Consider the following 10,697-nt stretch of genomic DNA (forward strand, 5'->3'; position numbering starts at 1 on the left):
ATCATGAGATATATGATTGTGCTTCTAATTAAATTCGAACCGTTTATATAGAGCTTTCATGAATGACATTGTAATAATAAATGCATTACCAATCATTTTCGGAGATGGTTAGCTAGATGCAGTTTTCGGTAGACTAATGAAAGTACATTGATTAATTACTGAGACTTGTTTTCAACGTTTTTGGTCGTTAGTTTTCACATTAAAACGTTGTCATTTATGAAAAATGATTTTAAAATCGAATAACAAGCTCAACCAAAAAAGTCAACGACACAACAATGATATCAATATGAAAATTAATATACATTCTTTACGTGGGTTATCAGAAATTTAAAAAAAATTTAAAAAAACCATTTTTAAATTTACTCAATTCTAAATTATTTAAATACATGTTTTCTTTATGTGATGAGGGGCTAGGTAGCCCTCCCTACCTAGCTCACCAGTCCTAATGAATTGGCTTGAGAAAATCTTAGCCTTTTAAACGTGATATTACAATTAAGTTTTAAAAAAATTACACTATTCATAATATTTTGTTTCATAAAATACTTAGTCTAAAATTTAATGATGCTACAGGGCATTTTTACCCCAAATATTGGTCATCCCAAAGAACATATTAGAGCAATGTTACTCAAGTGTCAAAATCATTGCAATGTCCCTTCTAAGCTAACAAACATTGAAGTTTATACCAGTAAGCTGTGAGAAAGAACATGGCTTGGATTATATATGTCATGTTTACATATAAAAATATTTGGGTTTAAATGCATTTTTGCACTAAAGTGTTCACTTGGTATTCCAAAGTTCAGTAATTAATGTGGAGCAATCCACACCTTTATTCTTTTTTTCTTATTAAAACAAGTGGCATCATGTTTAGGCCCCACATTACCACACCAACAAGGTATTAGTCAGTTTTGAGAAAAAAGGTCCATCAATCCACAATAATTTTCAACTAACCATGTTGTCACACATCGTTAATTGAGCTGCGATAGCACTGTTATTTAACCATTGGTGCAGGTTGTTAAGACTTTTTTTCCCAGCTGATGAATACCTAGTTGGCAAGCAAAACGATTATCTTACTTAATAGCATTATGTAGGGAGTAATTATCTTATTTAATGTCATTTGGCATAAGAGGAACATTGTTGCTCATTACAGTATCATTCAGTCACCACATCATGTCATTAGAAAAGTCGTTGGCATGTAGCGTTTTCATCGACAACCTTCTCTAGCGAGAAAACAGAGGCACTGCTTACTTCTACTAGACCAATTGCTTCCCTAATGATTAACTCTTTAAAGAAAGATTGGTCCATATTGATTTAGAAGAGCAAAGTTCACATAAAAATTCAATGTCATATTATCATTTGTTATTCAGGACAATCAATATTGAGCTCTTTATTGAATTATTTGCAAAAGGTGCCTTCATGGCACTACTCAAGGTTTCTTGGAAATCATTAGCATCAATAAGAGGAGCTTTAATCTGGCATCTTTCTATCATCAATCAGTCATTTGGCAAGATCAAAGAATGATGCTTTGTCTAACTTTTCTAATACTTCCTCTTCTTTAGCCCCTCCTCCCTTTTTTATTCCATTACTTCTAATTATGTTTGTTCATATTATGAAGGGATTATGTAAGCTTATCCTCTTTTAATATCATTTTGACTTCCGTAAAGAGTCTCATTTTTCATACAATATATGATATATGACATTATGGAATAAATTCAAGCATTCTTAAGTCCAAATAAGAATAGCTTTCTTCCGAATATCTTTTTTTTTAAAAATACGCTTGACATATTTAAATTTGAGACTTCGTGCTTTAGCTATCATAATTCAAGGATGTGGGATATTCAATCTTAAAATTAGCACGTTTTGATTTATTTAATTAAAATTAAAATTTGTGAATGAAAGAGAAACAACAACGGGAAAATTACAATTAGATGTCAAACAAAAGATTTTATTACCACAAGATATCCCTTGAAATGTTCAAGTTAATCTCACTCCTAATTGATCATCTACTTGCCCTCATTCATATGTAGGTTGTTGCTCTCAACACCATTCCTTATCCATTCCAACTCTTTTACTTATCAACTGTACCTATATAAATTGTTACTCCATGCTGCAGAATTGTCAAGTAGAGCCGGGAAAACGGGCCGAGCCCGTCGGGCCGGCCCTTTTAGGCCCTGAAATTATGAGGGCCGGGCTTGATATTTTTCTCTTAAAATGAGAAATAAGCCCTGGAGGGCTGGCCCTGGAGGGCCGAGGGCTTAAAAGGGCCGGCCCTGGAGGGCCGCGGGCCGGCCCTTTTAAGCCCTTTTATATTTTTTTATATTTTTAAAATTTTTTTATATAATATTAATGTTATTAATTTTTTACATTGTTAATAATATTTCAAATATTTAGTTATTATTATCATTTTAAAATTAAATTTAGTTTTAGACAATAATTTATCCAATTAAATTTTTTAAAAATGGGTTAATTTGGACTTTAATAATGATTTGATTTATATTATATGCATTGATATTTTTAAACTATATATATATTTGATAATAGAATGTTTTTATACTTATATAACTTGTGATTCTATAATTTGAATTAGAAATTCATGAGTTTCAACAACAATGTTTCTCACATTAAAGTAAAATAATAGTTAGATAGCAAAATTTAAAAATAAAATTCTTATAAAGAAGAAAAACTTGATATTTTTGTTACGAACGAAAAGCATACTTATGAAGAAAAATAATTAATTATAGTGATGATGAAGTTTCAAAATATTAATGATAGTGTTTATTGATTGCACAATTGCATTATAGATAAAACTTTTAGATGTTGTTATCTTGTTAATGAATGTTTTAGATGTTCTTAGATATTGATGAATATTTATATATGATAATATTTTATATTTGTGACTTAATTTTATTCATATTTATATCTTTTATTAATAATTTCATTGGTTTATTTTTATATTTTTATAAAAAAAATATGATAAATATAAAAAATAGTATTTTTTCTTAAACGGGCCAAAAGCCCGTGGGCCGGCCCTGGCCCTGTGGCTTAAGGGCCGGGCTTAGCAAATTGGGATATTTTTAAAATTTCAGCCCTGGAGGGCCGGCCCTTTTAAGCCCGCCAGCCCTGAAGGGCCGGCCCTGGAGGGCCGGGCCGGCCCTGATTCCCAGCTCTATTGTCAAGTGAAAAGACATGCATTGAAAATTTACTGTGGCCTGAAAAGTTGGGGTACTCTAAATGACAATTTATTATGATCCAAATGACAAATTAGGGTGCAGCACGAAATGACAACTAGTATAGACACAATTAACAAGAAGTTGGAATTGACAGAGGATAGTGTTGAAGGCAAGATGGTCAATTTACAATTGCAATCTCCTACCCATAGGTCCCTTGGAACTTGAAATTAATTCGAACATCTCAAGGAACCTTGCTCTAATAAAATCTCTTACTTAAGATATGAATGTAATTTTCTCAATAACAAATAACGCTATAATAAAGTGATAACGTGACAGAAGGGGCAGGAGGGAATAATATATTCTTATATATTGTCATTTTTGTGAAGAAGTATTATTAAAAGCTGTGAAATATAGTCCGAAATTAACCTTTTTTCAAGACAAATCCCAAGCCTCTACTTCAAACCCCTATAACCGCCTCCCATTTTCTATCTTTTTTCCTAATGTGTCAAACTATTATTTGTTTATATATATATGCGCTATTTTCATTTTGATTAATCTAATTATTCATTATTTGTCGAGTTGTCTCTTATATATTTTAAAATGGAGGTTTTTAATAAAATAAATATCGACAATAAATATTAAAATGAACAATCGAAAACAACACACACCCATAAATGTAAATATATTTTAAAACTTTTAAATTATAATTTATTTATTATATATAATATACCTGCTCTTAAGCTAAAAGAGGGCATATTGAACGTTTTTATCTGGTTTTAATAGTAAGTACACATGGAGATTGATCAAAGAAGCTCAAATAATTCAATAGTCGTTCAAGTATTTTTTTTTTTTAATTTTTTACAGCTATTACCGTGCCAGTTGATAAAGAATTAGGATACAAATATTACCCATCTTTCTAGGAAGAGATATTTTAGTTCTCAGATAAATTATATTATGGTTTTGAAAAGGTCCATAAAGATTGTTGGAACAAAAGCTGCAAGACTGTTTGAACAAAATTATATTTGCAAGTTTAAGTTTCGTCAATTTTGGTTTCTAAAGGATATTTTTTCTTTTCATTAGATTAATATAATCTTTGGTATCTCAAGTATGTCCTTATTTTAATTTTGATTTGTAAAGAAATGAGAATAAAGGCGATGAAATGCCATTAATGATGAATAAAGTACAAGAATCCTCTTAGAGTTAATCAAATTCCTCACTTGAGAGATTAACTAACAACCCAAAACTATAAGGATTAAAGAGAGAGATTGATAGAACCTAATCTTTACATGGTTTTTTAAATTATTTTCTAGTATTTTGCAACACTTTTGTCCTCATTTTGCATGCATTTATACCTTTTTGATTATGTTGATTGATGCATTGCATTTTACTGATATAAGGGTAAAAAGGGTCAATTATCTTATCCAATTTATAAATGCCTTGATTTTTAACTTGTTTAATTTTTACAAAGTTCTTTGCTTTCATTTGAGGTATTTGGAGGAGGTTTAAAGACCCAAGATGGAGTATTTAAGGAGCCACAAGTTCAAAAAAGCCAAAAGGAGAAGAGCCAAAATGCAAGACTCGAAGTGCCTCTGTGTTCCCAAGTCGCGACGTAGACTGCTCCCAAGTCGTGACTTAGATGCATTTTTAGTGAAACTATGCATTTTGAACTAGGTCATTTTGCAGTTAGATGAAATGCAACCAGTAGCCATGAAATGGAGAAGCCTTCATTTTCCAAATTTGTAGAAAAGAAGTCTTAAACATTCCCTCCCAAGCCTCCACTCAACGCTTACCTTAATCTTTCATTTTTCTCCATTTCTCCACCATTTCCTTCAATTCTACATTGATTAAACCACTTCCATCATCTTCTTCTCCACATTTTCAATCCTTTTTTGGGCATTCCTCATGGCAGAAATCTCTTGGACTGATTATGGCAAAGTGGAAGCTATGAGAGACTAAATCTGTAGTCTCTTGGTGATGGAGGACAAAGCTTGAGCTTATGGACACATTATGGGAGTTTTCTTAGTCTACTTTTGTGCTTGAACATGTGTTAGATATTTCTAGATTTAGGAATTTCTACTCTTTGTGTAAGACTTGATTTCTGAATTCTTGTGATTAGACTATTGTAATTAAATTGGATGATGTTTTGTGTTGGATTATATAAATATATATATATTTAGTTTTGATTCCTTGTTGGTTAGTTGATTGTCAATGATTATTGATAGTTAATTTGCTTGCTTGGTTTCTATGATTGTTGGTTACTAATCATTGAGGGCATTTGCATCATCTATTTTAATTACATTCTAAGTGGTTTCTAACAATGTTTTGAGAGGTGATAATTAACTTTGAACAAAGTAAGTTTTCATTAATTAAAACATTAGACCTAAATGATTGCTTGTGGTTTTTATCTAGAATTAGAGATTTTCATAACTCCCATATCATTTTAAGAGCAATGATAACAAAGTTTTCATCACCAATAGCCTATCTCATCATATTTTTCCCTTAATCCAAAGCATTCTTTTATTAATCCAAAAAGACTAAAAAGATTTACTGCCTTGCATTTTACTTTTATTGCACCACTGTTTTCATCAATTAAAACCCCCCGGATTTTTTTTTACCCAAGTCAATATGTTTTTTATAGTCAATTTAGTCTAGGTTTTCCAATAAGAGCGCTCTTCATGAAGAACAATAGGTTGTGCTCTATACTACATTATCTGGTACAATCATATTTTTGATGACCTAGAAGGCAATGTTTAGGTCCGATCAGAGACCCAAGTTATCCTCACTCTCGTTGATGAGGATAACACATCCTACACTCTAAACACATCACACCAGACCTTTTATATAGGTCTATCTCACTTAACTAATGACTCACTTATCCTCTCTCTAACATGCCCCTTAGGTTGAACACCTCTTAATTCATGTGTTCATCTTGACAACACAAAGCAGGGAGCCGAAGAGAATTAAAATTGTATTGATTTTAAACTTTGTGAATAAAACGTGCATGGAGACATCTTCCTTTTTTTTTTTTTTTTTTTTTTCATGGAGACAACTTCCTCTTTGACTTTCACCGACATACAAATCCACCTTGTGTGAAATAGCTTTAGCCATATCCTTTAACATAATGATGGTAATTGTGACAATATCATCTTCTTGGCTTCATGAACTTTCTTCTTAGTTTCTCTTCACACAAATTTATCTACTCATGTAATCTTCACGACACTCATCTTTGTGACTGTAGCCGGCCATTTAAATATCTCCATGTATTGAAAACTCCATTAGTAGATACAAGACTTTCAGATCATACCTTGCTGTCTCAAAGCTAGTATAGCTGAATCCATCTTCTGCATTTAACATGAATTGTAAAAGCAGCAGCACCTTGAAATCAACATCTTTTCCCAAAGCCTCCTCAATTTGATGGATAGAAAGCAGCTTGCCATTGTTAACTCATTCATAGTTGAAGTTGCATAGATTATACCATGGGCAGTGAACCATTCTCCTTCATCTCTTCAAGCGATCTTCACTGTTCATGGACCTTTTTTTTTTTTTAAATGACTTGCACTCTTTAACCAGATAAAGGATGGGCAAAGGTTTGTATAACTTTTATGCTAGAATCGCTCTCACAACTAAATGGGCATAACTGATCCAACAGACTCGCAATTTTCAGAGGCATGTTTATACTATTTTGGATCAGTTATAGGCATGTTTCTGTTGTCCAGCATGTAATATCCCAAATTTTAGAGTTAGAAATTTATAAGATGCCTGGGTAGTTTAAATAATTAGTCAGGGCTTAAAAAATAATTATTCAATAAAAGCCTATTTTTGAGTAAGAAATTCAAGAAAAAAATCAAAAAGTAATAATTATTTATAATATAAATGCTCAGAATAATTAAGGAAAAGTTGTAGATAATTACTTTGGGAAATAAAAGCGTCTACGAGAGTTTATTTCCTGGAATAAAAAGGGGTAAAGATAGTTTAAAAGCTAATTTCTTAAATTAAAAGCTTATTTTTCTGAGAAATTCAAAAAAAAAAAAGAAGAAAGAAGCTAGAGGTTAATTTTTAGCTCGAAAATTTTAAAAAAATTATTTTACAGGCTATGGAAGCTAAATGAAGAAGAAAATTATTCTAATATATTAAAGATTAATTTTGAGAGTTGCTTCATAAGGAAATATCAAACAAAAAGAGTAGAAAATAGTTAACTCAATACTCCAAACTCAAAATGGAGGGGGACACATTTTAAGGGGGTGTTTGACAACTTCCAAATCATAGTTTTACAAGCACTTTTTCGTAAAACAAAACAAATTTCTCCACATATTTATATATTTATTTCGTAAACCGTAAAAACATGTTTGAAACTATGATTTGACTCTCTAATTAGCAAGGAAGGGGCCCAACACGTGCGCCTTGACTATGGGAGCTGAGGAGTGCTGGGCAAGTAGGCTTATTGGGTAAGCTCGAAAAGCATAAAAGCATTAGTCAGCACCCAAAATACACGTGGTGAAACCACCATCTGACACCTGTGCTTCCCTTCTGTTTATTTCTTCCTCTTCCACACTACTTGGATGCGAAGAAGGAGAAGAGACCGGGAGAGGTGGTCTCGAAGAGGGAGTACGAGAAGGAAACTATGCATTTAATCGGTGATTTGGACCAAGGTAATCTCATTGTTCTTTCTCTATTTCTTATTTTGCCGATTGGGGTGCTGATTTGGGGGTAGTGAGTCAATCCAAAGGTCACTGTTAGGGAAAATAATGGTTCAGGGTCTAAAACTATAATTAGAGATAGATTAAGTTAATAATTGGTGTTGCATATGATTTATTGGTTCTGCTTTGTGGCTTTTGAATCATGTTGTTGCTGTCTCTGTTTGTGGAGTGTCGGGTTACAGTAAGGAATGAGGAGAGATCGCCGATTTGGTGAAGATTTAAGCTTGAGTAGTTATTAATGTGGTTGCCTGCTGCTAATCAAGACAGATGCATTCGTTATGTTCTTGTTATTCGAGACCGAGAACTCCTTGTCTTTTTTTTTTTTGGGTTCTTTGACTACCATATAAATGGGTTCTTAAATTTATGATGATTAATTTTGTATTTAAAGAAGGATGGCATAGAAGAACCCGAGGCTTATATATATAGTTGTTGGTATTGTTGAAGTTTTTGACTATGGTGTCTGGGCTGTGAAGTTAGAATCTGTTATAGGCTTGGTAAAAGGATGCTCAAGGACTTTTCAATGAAACTTAAAATATATATGTATGTATATTCATATGTTGAACTTGAATATGGGTGCTGCTGTTTGGAATATTTCCTTGAGGCTAGAATGCATATATGGCTGTGAATGATGAGATGTAAGTAATTGCAAGATGCTATATAGTGATTTTCGAATCTTATTTTTATAAGGTCCAGAGGAATCGTTCGAATTTCATTGTGTATATCTCAATTTATTTTGCATAGCTTACACTCTCAAGTGTTTGTGAAGGTCATTGTTTATGGAACTTGATATTTACAAATTGATGAAGCTGAAGCTTGGTGAAGCAAACTCGAACGATGGAATTGAGAACTCTATATATGTGTGTGTATGCGTTATGAAAACTGGAAATATGCTTTCAGATTTGACGGTGCTGCTGTCTAAATGTTTGTAAAGCTAAAGCTGATTAAAACACTTAGTAAAGGTGAAAGATAAGCAAGTGTTGCTTTGGGGCTGTTGAGATATAGGCAGTAAATGATTATAATCTGATTTTCTGATTGAAATCATGGTTATTGAAGTTAGAGATTGAGTAAGACTTGTTGATTTATGCTGAATTACGATGGTGGCTGTTTGAATTAGTTTGTTTTAAAGCCTATGAGTTCAAAATTGAAACTGGAAAATCAGTTTTAAATTTCTATTTGATGCCTCTTTTGACTAGTCAATTGTTTAGCCATCTCAATTATGCTTTGAATGGTTAGAACGCTAGCGACAGTTTTATAATGTTTAAAGTGAAAAATTGAAGCTAGATTTCCTATTGGAGCCCGTGGGATTGCTGGAGGGCTTATGTAGTTAACTAAAATCAAGTATATATGTGTGTATTTAGTTTCTTATGTATGTTACTCACGTTGAGTTGTGGGATGGAAATGACCTTCGAAAATACTGAAATTTTATATTTTGGCCTCAGGACTTAGAAGCTAAGGTAGAAGAATGTGGAAATGCTTGTGCATAAAGGAATATGTGTATATGAAATAAATGTATGTGTCGATACTGATGTAAGTATCCATGTGTGTGAAACGCATAAAGAATAAATTAAACATTAGGGACTGATTAAATTCTTTTTAAATGTCCCTATAGGTTAGGCCAATGTTTCTATATAGCTATATAATTGAAGGGAATTTGAATGATGATTTAAGTTTGCTTGTTTTGTGTTCCTCCGTGCTAATCAATTATTCAAGAAGCATCAAGAGTTAATAACTATGCTGAATCTTATTTCTTTAATTGAATTCTAGTGGATAAAGAAGTCAAGAGCAGCATAAGAAAAGGAGAGACTTTAGAGACTCTTGGAATACAAGGATGAAACATAGGAATTTTGTATAAGATGACCAACCACCTTGAGAGCAGAGTGTGCCTAAGTGGGGGTCATAGAGAGATTTAGTTAGTTATGGGTTAACCATAATCCAGTTTGGACTTATCTTATTTATATATATATATATATATGCACTGCTAGGATTTAATTGGTGGCCGGTCTACGAACAAGAAACTCAGACCAAGATAGTAGCACAGGATAGCAGGAGGAAAGGTAGCTTTAATCATTATTTTGTATGTTTTGTATTGGTGGCATGTATGTTTGTGCCATAATACTATAGTTAAGCATGAGAACATGTAAATTGCCTTACTAGTTATTGTCATGGCTATATACATGCATTTCACTGTCCAGCATATGCACATTTAGCAGTTAATCAGATAGCAGCTGCATAGTTAGTCAGTTATTTAGTTATACAATTCAGATAATAAGTCAGTGGCTACTCAGTTATACAGTTTAGTTAATTAGTTAACGTAGTTGCTTAGTTATTCAGTTATGTGCAACGAATATGTCTCAGTTAGTTATTTAGTTCATTTTAGTTATTTTGTAAGGTGGTGTTCTCTATGGCTTGTTTTGCATGCTTAGTTTTATACTATGCATAATATATAAAATATGATTGCTGCTACTGGGATTCTTTGAATCTCACCCCTCCTTTCTATTTAACCATAGGGCCCAGTTCATCCAAGAGGAAAGAGGAGCTGGTGGAAGCATAGTTAAGGCTGAAGGAGAGAAGAATTTAGTGCTTAGTTAATTAATTAATCTTGAATATATTTTATGTTATGTTCTCCTTTTTCTCTTGTGATATGTGATGTTCATATTTTCCGTTTTGTAAATTTCACTTAATGGGCTGTACGTTGATTAGGGGTAATTTAGCATAGCTGGGGAGTTAGTGTGTGTGTATATTTATGTATATATTGATAATATATCTGTGGTATGAAAGAATTAGAATTTACAAAGCATGATTTATTAGAGCTGAAACAGAAAGGTACAGTTTT

At 32.4% G+C, this 10,697-nt stretch overlaps 1 long non-coding RNA gene across 1 annotated transcript; it reads left to right on the forward strand.

Annotated features, from left to right (window-relative positions):
- Positions 1–7,609: 7,609 nt before the first annotated feature.
- LOC114754252 (uncharacterized) lies at positions 7,610–10,697 on the forward strand. Its single transcript, XR_003741138.1, has 2 exons — positions 7,610–7,816; positions 10,372–10,697. It is a non-coding gene; the product is annotated as an uncharacterized LOC114754252 (long non-coding RNA).

This window comes from Neltuma alba, unplaced genomic scaffold (assembly GCF_004799145.2).
Source record: "Neltuma alba isolate B1F8T4 unplaced genomic scaffold, ASM479914v2 tig00010124_pilon, whole genome shotgun sequence".
Classification (NCBI taxonomy): Eukaryota; Viridiplantae; Streptophyta; class Magnoliopsida; order Fabales; family Fabaceae; genus Neltuma; species Neltuma alba.